This window comes from Oncorhynchus clarkii, chromosome 11 (assembly GCF_045791955.1).
Source record: "Oncorhynchus clarkii lewisi isolate Uvic-CL-2024 chromosome 11, UVic_Ocla_1.0, whole genome shotgun sequence".
Taxonomy (NCBI): Eukaryota; Metazoa; Chordata; class Actinopteri; order Salmoniformes; family Salmonidae; genus Oncorhynchus; species Oncorhynchus clarkii.
In genome coordinates, this window is record NC_092157.1 from 20,715,740 (window position 1) to 20,731,023 (window position 15,284).

Sequence of the window (15,284 nt, forward strand, 5' to 3'; positions counted from 1 at the left end):
TGTTCATATAAAACATTTATGGCGACTGCCGGTTTTATAAGGCTTTAAAGAATAACAAACTTCAAAGTATCATATTCAAGATAAAAGCCTATGTCTGGAGTATAGGATTCAGATTTGATAGACGGCTTCCTCTTTTTTTTTATACCAAGGAAGAATACACAGTATGGTATGAATATAGAGAAAGAATGATCTGGAGGAACCAGTATAATCAATATGCAGTTTTCTAACGTGGCTCTGATGCATATCTGGCTCAATGCATTTTGACATTTGCCTGGTGACATGGATAGACTCTGACCAGCATGCAGCTTGGAGAGATGAAGAAGAGTGATTTTTCAAGCCAACCCACAGCAAGACATTAGGAATGAGATACAATTGTTTTCCCAAATCAAAATAAATGGGTCACAAGAGGTTCTCATATCATCAAATGTGTTGGAGTCAAAAGTTAGCTGTGCAATATTGACTGTATAATGAAATCATATTTTTGCAGAGTAGATTTCAAACAATAGATTTGAAAAGATGAGGTATGCGATAAGGAGCCATGCATCAAAGCAAATATTTCTTCACTTTTGGGCACTCTAAACATTACTCAACTTACTCCACTTACTTGTATGAACTGGGTGAGTTTGTGACCAACTCTAAACATTTCATTTATTTAGAAAAAAGGGACGCAACAAAAATATTCAGTTTTTCGAGTGAAAACTATTTACTAAACAAAAAAATGTTTGCAACATCTAACAATTTAAAAGATTTTACTGATTTATTCATTAGGCCCTAATCTATTAATTTCATATGACTGGGAATGGAGATATGCATCTGTTGGTCACAGAGACCTTTAAAAAAATGGGCCTCACAATAGGCCTCTGGATTTCATCACGGTATTTCTGTGCATTCAAATTGCCATTGATAAAACGCAATTGTGTTTGTTGTCTGTAGCTTATGACTGCCCATACCATAACCTCACCACCACCATGAGGAACTCTGATTACTACGTTGACATCAGCAAACCTCTCACCCACACGACGCCATACACGTGGTCTACCGTTGTGAGGCCAGTTGGACATACTGCCAAATTCTGTAAAACAACTTATGGTAGAAAAATCAACATAGAATTTTCTGGCAACAGCTCTGGTGGACATTCCTGCAGTCAGCATGCCAATTCCATTCTCCCTTGAGACATCTGTTGCATGGTGTTGTGTGACAAAACTGCACATTTTAGAGTGGTCTTTTATTGTCCCCAACACAAGGTGCACCTGTGTAATGATCATGCTGTTTAATCAGCTTCTTCTCCGGTGGATGGATTATCTTGGCAAAGGAGAAATTCTCACTAACAGGGATGTAAACAAATATGTGCAAAAAAATAGAAAATGGGTGTGGGGATCTTTTGTTTCAGCTAATGAAACATGTGACCACCACTTTACATGTTGCGTATATATTTTTGTATAGGGTATATATACAGTATATTTTCGATAGCTTTTGATTTTTGCAAGCTGATATGTTTATGACAGTTGAATATTGGATAATGCTGTTGTTTTGAGGATACATGAGAAGATGACTGTACATTTTGGGAAAAACACTCATTGGTAATTCAATCACAGAAAACTTTCGCTTAGACAGAACTTTGTGCTGAGAAGTGTTTGTGCTTTACAAACCTGACACATGTAATGTCCCTGGACTTTTTGAAATTATTATCCCAATCACCGCCCTCACCATTCTTTCCACAAATGTGTCATATCCACTTTGTTCTACTAAACCAGACAGTTACCCTGAGTGTAGCAATTCCCTCACTCTGAACAATAAAGCAATTACTTCTTTCAACAATTTTAATCTTCGCTGGATTTCATTGTGAGAAAAACCTAGCTATACCGAACACCCCATACATTTGTGCCGGTAAAAAGCTGCCAACAATAAAGTCATTTCAACAGTTATCAATCACCAAACTTTAGGTTGCTGTGTAAAACTCCCTCTAGCCTATTTTGATAACTTGTAATTTTCTTATTCTGAAATCAAGCCACACCAACCATCGACGCTGATCGGCCGATGGGAATTAATCAAAGGTATGAGTTACATTATGAAGTAATACATCAGTCACAAATGACTCACTGTTCCCAACAGGAAACAAGCAAGTGGAAACGTAAGTACCTCCTGTAACAGGAAGTGTGTTGCAGGTAATTGTGGGAAGTTTCAGTTCTGCTAGGAGACCACATCCATTTCTCTAGAAAGTACAGTGGAATTGAGAGTGCCCACCGATCACAGGATCCTAACATGAGATAAACACACTAAAGTTGGAATGCATATTGTTGAATGGTACTGTAGAGTTGGAATAATGCGATCCCACTGTGCACAGATGTCAGATCAACGTCTAGTTTTGATTTACGTTTGATTGAGTTGTAAACTAAAGTGAAATCAAAAAAGAATGTCACCCTGTTATTGGATTTGGGTAAAAAATCAGTTTTTCATGTTGATTCAACATCATCACATATATTTTTGGGGCTGAAATGACATGGAAACAATGTTGATTGAAACAGTTTTTGCCCAGTGCGATGACTGTGGAAAATTCTACTCCCTAGACTTGACATACTGTTGTCAGTGAAAGTGTTACTGTATATTGGCGTAACACCTAGCACAACATGCCATGGCAGCTTCTGACAAACAGGAGGTAGAGAAAACACGTTATATTCTTATGAAGAGAAATATGATTATTTTTACAAGTGCTCTTTTTTAGTATTCTCTGACCCTTTGGAACACTCTTCAGGGCCCCATTGGAATTTGGTATGGAAATAATTATTGTATTGGACTTCCAAGTACGATTAGATGGTGAGGAGAGCCAATGATATAGGGAGTACATCCATGGCAGGATAACACTGACAGTATTGGGATAGAAGCTCCACCCAGAAGTTCATTAGCAACATGAAGTCAGGCTAAGACTAAACAGACGTGTAAACAGCTAGTCACTCTTCATAAACATTGTCAATTTACAGTCGTCATCCCCCCCCCCCCCCAATCGGCGTTGTGTTATTTTTCAGATCTTGGGTGAATTTTAGTTTGTCCCGACTAAAGCGGTGGTCGAGTGGGTCATGTGACATCATACTCTACAAAAAGTTTAGAAACAGACTAGTTTTAAGAATGGATAAGCATTTGAGTAGGGCAACAAAGTCTAATTTCCACAATCAACATGAAAACCTATCCATTATTTAGAATGAAGTTGTTAATATAGTTTAGTCAAAGATATGTTGTAATGTTGTTGTAATGTTGTAATGAAGAAATCAAGCCATACGGTAGCTCAAAACGCTCTATGAAGCCCAAAAAGGTCAAAGGGTGTTGTCATCCGACCTTAACACACGCAGGTCTGTTTGTGGATAACACACAGGTGGAGGCGAGAAAGTGTCAAAGTGGTATTTGATCACACAGTGGAAGCATGAACACACATCATGTCAAATCATATCAAAGTGCTGCAATAGGGTGATTAACACATGAGATAATGGAGACACAAGGAAGACACAAAGTCACACACTGAGAGTTGAGATCATTGACATTTGAGTCATAATTCACTAGATGCTGATAGCTGATTCCTGATTGAATGTACAATGTACAGGTTGTCTGTGTGGGTTAGCCTGTGTTTACTATTTACCCTAGAGAGAGATTAATGAAGAATATTGTATTGTATTTGCTTGTATTGTTTTGTATTTTAAACGACTGTTAAAGTAAGTGCCTGGTTTATCCTCCCCACACCACATTATTTTAATTGAACTCTGGGAGAAGAATGAGATCGGAGAAATTGACTGCTGAATTAAAAAAGTAATCTTGTCTAGACAAGCGGTATATTCCCCCGGCAGACCACGGGGGCTTTGTCTTTCAGGGGGTGTTTAGATGCTAAGTCAAGACATGGTAATGTGTGCGGCCCGAGCACAACTTTTCATTAAACCCTGGCCCCTCTTGTGTTTCTCCAGCGCTCAGTGCTCACATCATCAGCGCGAGACTGCCCATAGCCTGATCTCCGGGATAATTTGTTGGGTTCCCTCCACGGGATTATTGATCCCGGTGTGATGAAAGAGAGTGCCCTACAATAGTAGTCCAATTACGGGTAGAAGACCCAAGTAAAGCCAGCTAGTTTATTTTTGATCATTGTGTCAAGTATATTATAAGCATTTTGCCATTCGTCAGCAGTCATGAACATCTCCACAGCTAAAGAAGATGTAATCATTCAGCGACAGACAGACAGACACCTACTGCTATCATAAGGAATGTGAATATATCATAGACATTTGAGTGAATCCCATATAGAGCTTCATATGTAAACTGCAAATGTAATGATCAATTTGCAAAGCCAATTATTGTGTTGTACCAGAATTAGCAGGTGATAATAGATGCAGAATGTGGAGTAATGAATTGTTATTGATTATTTACTACGGTTAATGTGTTGTTAATTGATGATGCAGTAAGGTTAATGTGTTGTTAATTGATGATGCAGTAAGGTTAATGAGTTGTTAATTGATGATGCAGTAAGGTTAATGTGTTCTTAATTGACCATATAGTAGGGTTCTTGTGTTGTTAATGTATCATGTAGTAGGGATACTCTATTGCTAATTGATGATGCAGTACGGTTAATGTGTTGTTAATTGATCATGTAGTAGGGTTCATGTGCTGTTATTGATCATTTAGTACGGTTAATGTGCTGTTCATACAGAGAATGGCCATCGTAGCCTGACCAAGCCCCTGGCTAATTTATTATGAGACACGGTAAGGCAGAGATGGAGAGAGGGGGAGAAGTAGATTATGCATTTCTGATAGATACCTATTATTCGCTCTGGCAGTCCTTCTGATACAAATGACAGACCTGACATGAAATTACTGCTGTACAACATAAAGGTGTTTCCCTTTCAACCTGAGTGTGTTGTCTTATGTTTGTACGTGTTTGTTTGTTTGGCCATTGTGTGTGATCTATCTCATATATTTGCTCAGGCGACCAGTGACTCACCCCACCAGGGTACTTCACAGAGTTGAGAGATAGGGCTGCATCATTTCGGCAGCCATTTCATCAGAAGAGCTTGGTGCAGGGGACTTCACTGTGTAATGACACATACGCTGGGGGAAAACACTAGCTAGCTACCAAAAAACCCTGTCTCTATGGTGATGCCATGCTAGGCCGCCAGGGCTTCTGAAGGCCAGGGCTTCTGGAGGCTCCTGAATAATGATGAAACTATGACATATGCAGGATTGTGAATTCAATGTTTTTACTACCTATCTAACTGGAAGACATGGTAAAATAACTATTTTCTGTGTGAACCATATAGATACAGAGTAGAGCCATGAAAAGTGCATTGTATACTCTAAACATGAAGGGGTTGAATCATCAAGATCATCCACCACATGAAAGGTAAAAACATATAGAGTAGATTGTATAGGTAAAGATGGAGCCAAGTAGAGCCAAGTAGAGCGAGCACTACACTTAGTGTGTTCTTATCTGTCTGTGAGGCGGCTGGAGATGTTTAAACTACAGGTCCTCAGTCAGACAGACGGTTCCACAACCCCTTTGATCACTTGTCTAACATCTTGTTTCACAGAGAGCAGATAGGGAGCTTTTTGGCTCTATAACAAAGAACAAACAGAAAAAATGTGATCATGATCAAATACAAATCTCAGAATCAACTATTAAAGACGAGCAGAAACCCCTGGATTCTCCAATTACATTGAATTAACTACACAAAAAAAAGGCCCGTGGGGTCGATGCGATCCTAAATGAAATTGTAAAATGTACAGAAAACAAATTCCAGATTTTCAGTAAAATTCCAAATAGCAAATTTCAGATTACACAGACCCACAAAGAATTAGAAAACAAATCCAATTTTCATAAACTCCCATATCTATTGGGTGAAATACCACAGTGTGCCATCACAGCAGCAATATGTGTGACCTGTTGCCACAAGAAAAGGGCAACCAGTGAAGAACAAACACCATTGTAAATGCAACCTATATTTATGTTAATTTATTTTCCCTCTAGTAATTTAACTATTTGCACATTATTACAAAACGGTATATAGACATAATATGACATTTGAAATGTCTTTATTCGTTTGGAACTTTTGTGAATGTAATGTTTACTGTTAATTATTATTATTTTTTTCACTTTTGTTTATCTATTTCACTTGCTTTGGCAATGTAAACATATGTTTCCCACGCCAATAAAGCCCCTTCAATTGAAATTGAATTGAGAAAGAGAGAGCGAGAGAGAGAGAGAGAGAGAGAGAGAGATAGAGAGAGAGAGAGAGAGAGAGAGAGAGAGAGAGAGAGAAAGTTGGGGGAGAAGGGTGGAGAGCGAAAGAGGAAGAGTGATTAAGAGGAAGACAGTGAGAGAGTTCATCAAGTAACCCACCTCACAAAGTTTTGGACCCACCTGCTCATTCAAGGGTTTTTCTTTATTGTTACTATTTTCTACATTGTATAATAATAGTGAAGAAATCAAAACTATGAAATAACACATGGAATCATGTAGTAACCAAAAAAGTAGCCACCCTTTGCCTTGAAGACAGCTTTGCACACTCTTGGTGTTCTCTCAACCAGCTTCACCCTGGAATGCTTTTCCATCAATCTTGAAGGAGTTCCCACATATGCTGAGCACCTGTTGGCTGCTTTTCCTTCACGCTGCGGTCCAACTCATCCCAAACCATCTCAATTTGGTGGAGGCCAGGTCATCTGATGCAGCAGTCCATTCATCTCCTTGGTCAAATAGCCCTTACACAGCCTGGATGTGTGTTGAGTCATTGTCCTGTTGAAAAACAAATTATAGTCCCACTTAGCGCAAACCAGATGAGATGGCATATCACTGCGGAATGCTGTGGCAGCCATGCTGGTTAAGGATGCCTTAAAACCTGTTACGGCTGCTGTCCCTGTACAGGGATCAACATCAGCGGACATCAGCGGAAATTTCAGAGTGACAACTAATAGTACTCGATACAACTCAAACTTTCATTAAAACACACATGCAGGGTACTCAATTAAAGCTACACTCGTTGTGAATCTAGCCAATATGTCAGATTTTTAAAATGCTTTTCGGCGAAAGCATGAGAAGCTATTATCTGATAGCATGCAACCCCCGAAATACACAAACTGGACGTAAACAGAAGAATTAGCGTAGCCGGCGCTACACAAAACGCAGAAATAAAATATAAAACATTAATTACCTTTGATGAGCTTCTTTGTTGGCACTCCTATATGTCCCATAAACATCACAATTGGGTCTTTTTTTCGATTAAATCCGTCCATGTATACCCAAAATGTCCATTTATGAAGGCCGTCTGATCCATGGAAAAGCACCGTTCCAAAACGCACATAATTTTTTAAAATTAAAAAAGTTACCTATAAACTTTGACAAAACACTTCAAACTACTTTTGTAATACAACTTTAGGTATTAGTAAATGTTAATAATCGATCAAATTGATCATGGGGCGATCTGTATTCAATAGCAGCACGTTTTGAAATCATGGTCCACATTCTCTCTTTCATTACTTCCTGTGGTGTGGTCGACGACAGGAAGTGCCTATTCCTCATGTTACCAAGGATTAATTTAAAATCAATTGACAGTACTGGCGACATCGTGTGGAAGCTGTGGGCATTGTAAACAGGGCCCTATCTATTTTCCCTTGCCATTCCCTTGCCATATTTTTGGGGTTTTTTTGTGAACAGTTTTCCTTGTGATTTTTCCTGCTAAACGCGTTCTGTTATAGTCACAGACATGATTTAACCAGTTTTATAAACTTCAGAGTGTTTTCTATCCACACATACTAATCATATGCATATACTATATTCCTGGCATGAGTAGCAGGACGTTGAAATGTTGCGCGATTTTTAACAAAAAGCTGCAAAAATTTGCAGCCTCTTTAACAGGTTTTAAAACTAAATCAATCACAGGCCGTATCACCTGCAAAGTTCCCCCACACCATCACACCTCCTCCTCCATGCTTCACAGTGGGAACCACACATGCGGAGATCATCCATTCACCTACTCTGTGTCTCACAAAGACATGCCTCAAATTTAGACTCAACAGATCAAATGAAAAATGTCCTACAGTCTAACGTTCATTGCTCATGTTTCTTGGCCCAAGCAAGTCTCATCTTATTATTGGTGTCCTTTGGTAGTGGTTCTTTGCAACAATTCGACCATGAAAGTCTGATTCATGCAGTCTCCTCTGAACAGTTGATGTTGAGTGTAACGTATACTCCCTCTAGGTCACCAGGCTGCTGATTATTATGCACTCCTGTCACCATCGTCACGTGCACCAGTGCTTCATGACACTCACCTGGACTCCATCACCTCCTTGATTACCTTCCCTATATTTGTCACTCCCCTTGGTTCTTTCCTCAGGTGGTTATTGACTCTGTTCCGTGTTAGTACATTGTTCGTGTTCCTTGTTTTCTGTTCCGTTTATTTATTAAACACTCACTCCCTGTACTTGCTTCCTGACTCTCAGTGCATTCGTTACAGAGTAACACCTCACCAAAGGGAGTGTTTTTGTGTTGGAGGTGACGTCGGGTTCTGCTGCCGGAGCAACCGAGGATGCCTCAACCGGCTCATCAGGCTTTCACGCCTCAGCCGGTACATTGGGGTGTCAAGACTCAGTTGGTGGGTAAAGCGTCTTTTGTCGAGTCTACCGAGGATGCCTCAGCTAGCTCGTCAGGCTTTCATGCCTTAGCTAGCTCGTCAGGTTCTCAAGACTCGGTGGGCTCGGCAGGCTCCCATACCAATGCTGGCTCACCAGGCTCTGGCACTTCTAGCTGCTCATCAGGTTCCTGTGCCTCAACGGAGGTGTCTGGTCCACTCCTGATCCCCGGGATCATCCCTTTGGTCGGCGTGCTGTGGCTGGAGTAGCGCGTCGGAGAGGGGATACTGTTTCGTCTGCTCCTTCTTCGGCTCTCTAGGTTGCCGGGCTACCATGCCCCAGACGGCTTGACAGGTTCTTTTAACAAGGCACACCTGTTGATTGAAATGTGCTCCAGGTGACTACCTCATGAAGCTGGTTGAGATAATGCCAAGAGTGTGCAAAGCTGTCATCAAGGCAAAGGCTGGCTACTTTGAAAAATCTAAAATATTAACTATATTTGGATTTGTTTAACACTTTTTTTTGGTTACTACATGATTCCATATGTGTTATTTTAGAGTTTTGATGTCTTCACTATTATTCTACAATGTAGAAAATAGTAAATATAAAGAAACTCTTGAATGAGTATTTTGAATTGGTGCTGTATGTACAAAGATATGTGGACACCCCTTCAAATTAGTGGATTCAGCTATTTCAGCCACACCTGTTGCTGACAGGTGTATAAAATCGGGCACCAAGCTATGCAATTTCCATAGACAAACATTGGCAGTAGAATGGTCTTACTGAAGAGCTCAGTGACTTTCAAAGTGGCACCGTCATAAGATGCCACCTTTCCAACCAGTCAGTTCGTCAAATTTCACAAGAACTGTTCGTTGGGAGATTCATGAAATGATTCATGAAATGGGTGGCCGAGCAGTCGCAACACAATCCTAAGATCAGCATGCACAATGCCAAGTGTCGGCTGGAGTGGTGCAAAGCTCACCGCCATTGGACTCTGGAGCAGTGGAAACACAGACGAATCTGGGTTTGGCACATGCCAGGAGAACACTACCTGCCCAAATGCATAGTACCAACTGTAAAGTTTGGAGGAGGATGAATAATGGTCTGGGGCTGTTTTTCATGGTTTGGGCCCCTTAGTTCCTGTGAAGGGAAATCTTAACACTAAAGCATACAATGACATTCTAGACAATTATGTGCTTCCAACTTTGTGACAACCGTTTTAGGAAGGCCCTTTCCTGTTCCAGCAGGACAATGTCCCGTGCACAAAGTGTGTCCTGACCTCAACCCCATCGAACACCTTTGGGATGAATTTGAACGCGGACTGCGAGCCAGACCTAATCACCCAACATAAGTGCCTGACCTCACTACTGCTCTTGTGGCTGAATGGTAGCGAGTCCCTGTAGCAATGTTCCAACATCTAGTGAAAAACCTTCCGGGAAGAGTGGAGGCTGTTATCGCAGCAAAGGGGGGACCAACTCCATATTAATGCTCATGATTTTGGAATGAGATGTTTGACGAGCAAGTATCCACATGCTTTTGGTTATTGTGGTGTACATTCCATGGGTTGGAACTAGGGTCTGTTACAGTGACCGTATTACCACCACATCAACATTTCCATAGGCTATGCAATTGCATGAGAAAAAAATAGTTTTGATTGCTTCTATTAAAATAAGGAGGATTCCATCAGCTTTCTATAGGTTAGGCCTACTATATTTATTCCTCAACTTTCCTAATATTAAGGACATTGCTTATCTTTACAACAGGAGTATAGTCTACCTGGCTGGCATTAAAATGAATAATGGGGAAAGCATCCAAATTCGCTATTCAAATGCATAGACGACATGTATTTGTTCCCGCTGCCACTGTTTAGAGACAGGCGCATGATAATGGTCCATTGTAAATCAAATTTCACATTGTTTAGTAAGACAAGACTAAATCCAGAATAGTGTGATGCGTGACAATATTAGCACATCACTTAAACGATAGATCATTAATTGTGAATGATGCCCAACTTGTGCAGTAAGGCAAGAAACAGCTCATGCCTTTTTTTGCAACTTTTTCTAATCATAGTGGCACACCTGATGTAGCCTAGCCCATAGGCCTATATGTTTTAATAAGGTTCGTATGACAATTCAAGTGGCAAAATCATTTCTTAAGAGTAAGCGCATTAATGTATGTGTAGGGCCTAACTGGCATTGGCGGCGAGTAAGTTTCAAGTTTGGGGAAGATCATTTTCACCATAAAAATGCATCTTTATAGTAAAGCATTTTATGCTAAATAACATTTGTGGTTAATTGATTGCATTTTTTAAACATTTGCGCTTATTTGCTATTTGTCACATGCGCCAAATACAACAGGTGTTGACCTTACAGTGAAATGATTACTTACAAGCCCTTAACCAACAATGCAGTTTTAAGAAAAACAAGTATTAAGTAAAAAATAGATAAGTAAAACATTTAAATAACAAATAGTTAAAGAACAGCAGTAAAATAACAATAGCGAGGCTATATACAGGAGGGAGGGGGGATGTAAATAGTCTGGGGTAGCCATTTGGCTTGGGGGTAGAAGCTGTTAGAAGCCATACCACCAAGCCATAAGACTCCTGAACAGCTAATCAAATGGCTACCCCAGACTATAGACTTGTCACTCCAGTACCGCTTGCCATGTGGTAGCAGAGAGAAAAGTCTATGACTAGGGTGGCTGGAGTCTTTGACCATTTTTAAGGGCCTTCCTCTGACACCGCCTGGTACAGAGGTCCTGGATGGCAGGAAGCTTGGCCCCAGTGATGTACTGAGCCGTAAGCACTACCCTCTGTAGTGCCTTGCGGTCGGAGGCCGAGCAGTTGCCATACCAGGCAGTGTTGCAACCAGCTGGTGCAAGCTGTAAACCAGCTGGTGCAAGCTGTAGAACACTTTGAGGATCTACCACTGTTGTGTCGTCGGCAAACTTAATGTTGGTGTTGGAGTCGTGCCTGGCCATGCAGTCATGAGTAAACAGAGAGTACAGGAGGGGACTGAGTACGCATCCAAAAGAGGCCCCCGTGTTGAGAATCAGCGTGATGGATGTGTTGTTACCTACCCTTACCACCTGTGGGCGGCCAATCAGGAAGTCCAGCATCCAGTTGCAGAGGGAGGCGTTTATTCCCAGCGTCCTTAGCTTAGTGATGAGCTTTGATGGCACTATGGTGTTGAATGCTGAGCTGTAGTCAATGAATAGCATGCTCACATAGGTGTTCCTTTTGTCCAGGTGGGAAAGGGCAGTGTGGAGTGCAATAGGGATTGCATCATCTGTGGATATGTTGGGGCGGTATGCAAATTGGAGTGGGTCTAGAGTGGGTCTACGGAGAACGTGATAACACAGTCGTACGGAACAGCTGATGCTCTCATGCATGTTTCAGTGTTGCTTGCCTCGACGTGAGCATAGAAATAATTTAGCTAATCTGTTAGGCTCATATCACTGGGCAGCTCGCGGTTGTGCTTCCCTTTGTAGTCTGTAATATTTTGCAAGCCTTGCCACATGTGATGAGCATCGAAGCCAGTATAGTACCATTCAATCTTAGTCCTGTATTAACGCTTTGCCTGTTTCATGGTTCGTCTGAGGGAATAGCGGGATTTCTTATAAGCGTCCGGTTTAGTCCAGCTCCTTGAAAGCGGCAGCTCTACCCTTTAGCTCAGTGCGGATGTTGCCTGTAATCCATAGCTTCTGGTTGGGGTATATACATATGGTCACTGTGGGGACGACGTCATCGATGCACTTATTGATGAAGCCAGTGACTGAAGTGGTGTACTCCTCAATGCCTTCCTAAAATTCCCGGAACATTTTCCAGTCTGTGCTAGCAAAACAGTCCTGTAGTTTAGCATCTGCGTCCTCTGACTACTTCTTTACTGACCAAGTCACTGGTGCTTCCTGCTTTAATTTATGCTTGTAAGCAGAAATGTGGAGGATAGAATTATGGTCAGATTTGCCAAATGGAGGGTGAGGGAGAGCTTTGTACACGTCTCTGTGTGGATTAAAGGTGGATTAAAGATTATTTTTTTTCCCTCTGGTTGCGCATCTAACATGCTGATTGAAATTCGGTAAAACGTATTTACGTTTCCCTGCATTAAAGTCCCCAGCCACTAGGAAGGCCGCCTCTGGATTAGCATTTTCCTGTTTGTATATGGCCTTATACAGCTCATTGAGTACGGATTTAGTGCCGGGAACAGTTTGTTGTTGTAAAGTGACAAAAAATATAAATGAAAACTCTCTTGGTAAGTAGTGTGGTCTACAGCTTATCATGAAATACTCTACTTCAGGTGAGCAAAATTGCGAGACTTCCTTAATATTAGATTTCGTGCAACAGCTGTTGTTTACAAATATACACAGACCACCACCCCTTGTCTTACCGAGGCAGCTGTTCTATCTTGCCCGACGCAGCATAAATCCAGTCAGCTGTATTTTATTAATGTCTTTGTTCAGCCACGACTCGGTGAAACATAAGATATATCCCGTTGGTAGGATATTCGTGATCGTAGCTCGTCTGTTCCTTGATCTGGTCCCAAACCAACACATACAGACATGGTGTTCCTCAGTCACACACAGGCAGACGGACAGATGGACAGACAAACAGGTGTGATATTTATAATACAAGTCAGGTGGGGTAGAGTTCTATCTTTGCTGATGGAGGTGTTGGTGTGTCATGTCTACCTGTGCATGTCTATATCCTATTAGCCCAGAAGTGAAACAACAGGAGACTCACTGACTTTTTTCCTGTAGCAGCTTTTGGCCTAACAGGAAGATGCTTAATTCGCTGGCACATGCGAATGGCTGCCCGGCTGCCACCTATCACAATGAATAACCTCAATCCTTAACTGGCCGCGTCCGTCCGCCCATACTGTATGTACCCCTTCACAAGTATGCAGGGAAAACATCTACCATGTCGGCAGAATAATGGGCCTCCGTGCACACCACTCTGCAGAAATGAAATTAGTAATCTAGGACAAAAATTAAAAATGTATTTCCTCCGAACAGCATTCTGAGAGATGAGCAAGTCGGGCTGGATTGTCTCAGTGCAACAGTGCCATTTGTAAACTCTGGCATGAATTATTAACAGAGAGACTTTGCACATAGTATGGAATAGTGAATAGCACAATTGTCTATGAGGTCATAGTTTATAATTGAAATAATAACAGAGTACGCTATGATTGCCATCATGCATTTCTGAAAAATGAGGATTTTTTCATGTTGGAAATTACTTCACTATTTTATTCAGATAACAGACCAAAGCAGGGTGAAATACTGTATACTGTACTGTGTATACTGTATACCCTCCATTGTAATCACTGTTATCTCGATATAATCACTGGCAACAAAAATTAACAACATGAAACAAACTTCTTGACGTAAAACTCTACCTGACTCACCACAGATTGGACGTCAACATACGGTTTCAGAAAGGCAATGTGCTGCCTCTGCATTCCTGACCATATGTATGGCATTGTGTATACGAATTGCCAGCAAATAGGCTATAGTGGCCATATGCCACCAAGTTATAGTGCTGTTTTTTCATCCTAGAAGCAGTCATTTAGATGCAGCTGTATCATTTACATATCGGCATGTCAGACAAATTGTTAATTACATCTGTTTTGGGACTTGAGCTCGTACATCAAATTCACTGCATCTTTCTCTGCTGGGACTGTAACGTTACACTGTCAATTTTCAATGAATATGGCGAGGCAATGGAGTTTGCTGGTTGGGGTTTGCTGAGAACAATCAGTTGCTCAATGTACAGAATCAAAAATAACTAAATTATGTATGGATTTACAGTAAAATAGCATAGATCTGATTTTCATATGTTACAAACACTGTCTCTATAAGGACACAGAGAATGTTGAGATTTGAATGTTCCAATTTAAACTAACAAACACAACACTGGATAAAGGTGAAAGATAGATGGAGTTATAGTAATAACAAGACACTGGATAAAGGTGAAAGATAGAGGGAGTTATAGTAATAACAAGACACTGTATAAAGGTGAAAGATAGAGGGAGTTATAGTAATAACAAGACACTGTATAAAGGTGAACGATAGAGGGAGTTATAGTAATAACAAGACACTGTATAAAGGTGAAAGATAGAGGGAGTTATAGTAATAACAAGACACTGTATAAAGGTGAACGATAGAGGGAGTTATAGTAATAACAAGACACTGGATAAAGGTGAAAGATAGAGGGAGTTATAGTAATAACAAGACACTGTATAAAGGTGAAAGATAGAGGGAGTTATAGTAATAACAAGACACTGTATAAAGGTGAAAGATAGAGGGAGTTATAGTAATAACAAGACACTGTATAAAGGTGAAAGATAGAGGGAGTTATAGCAATAACAAGACACTGTAGGCCTATTGTCTTTCTTCCTTTCGTTCTTTTTTTTCTTTTACACAAAAGCCCTTTGACCCCATCTCTTTCCGACAGTGGTAGTACCATCTCTCTCTCCATTGGTATTCAGGCACGGTTTGATGATCTGGAGAGAGGAACACCAGCAACACTACTCTCATAACTCCCTATTAAAATGCAGACAAAGTGCAGGCCATAAAATCTGCCCCAATCATATCTAATCCATTACGCACAAGTGAAAAAAATGCACAAATAGCCCTTTATTAACGCCCGAGAATATCTGATATAAAATGTACACATTAATATTTAAATCATT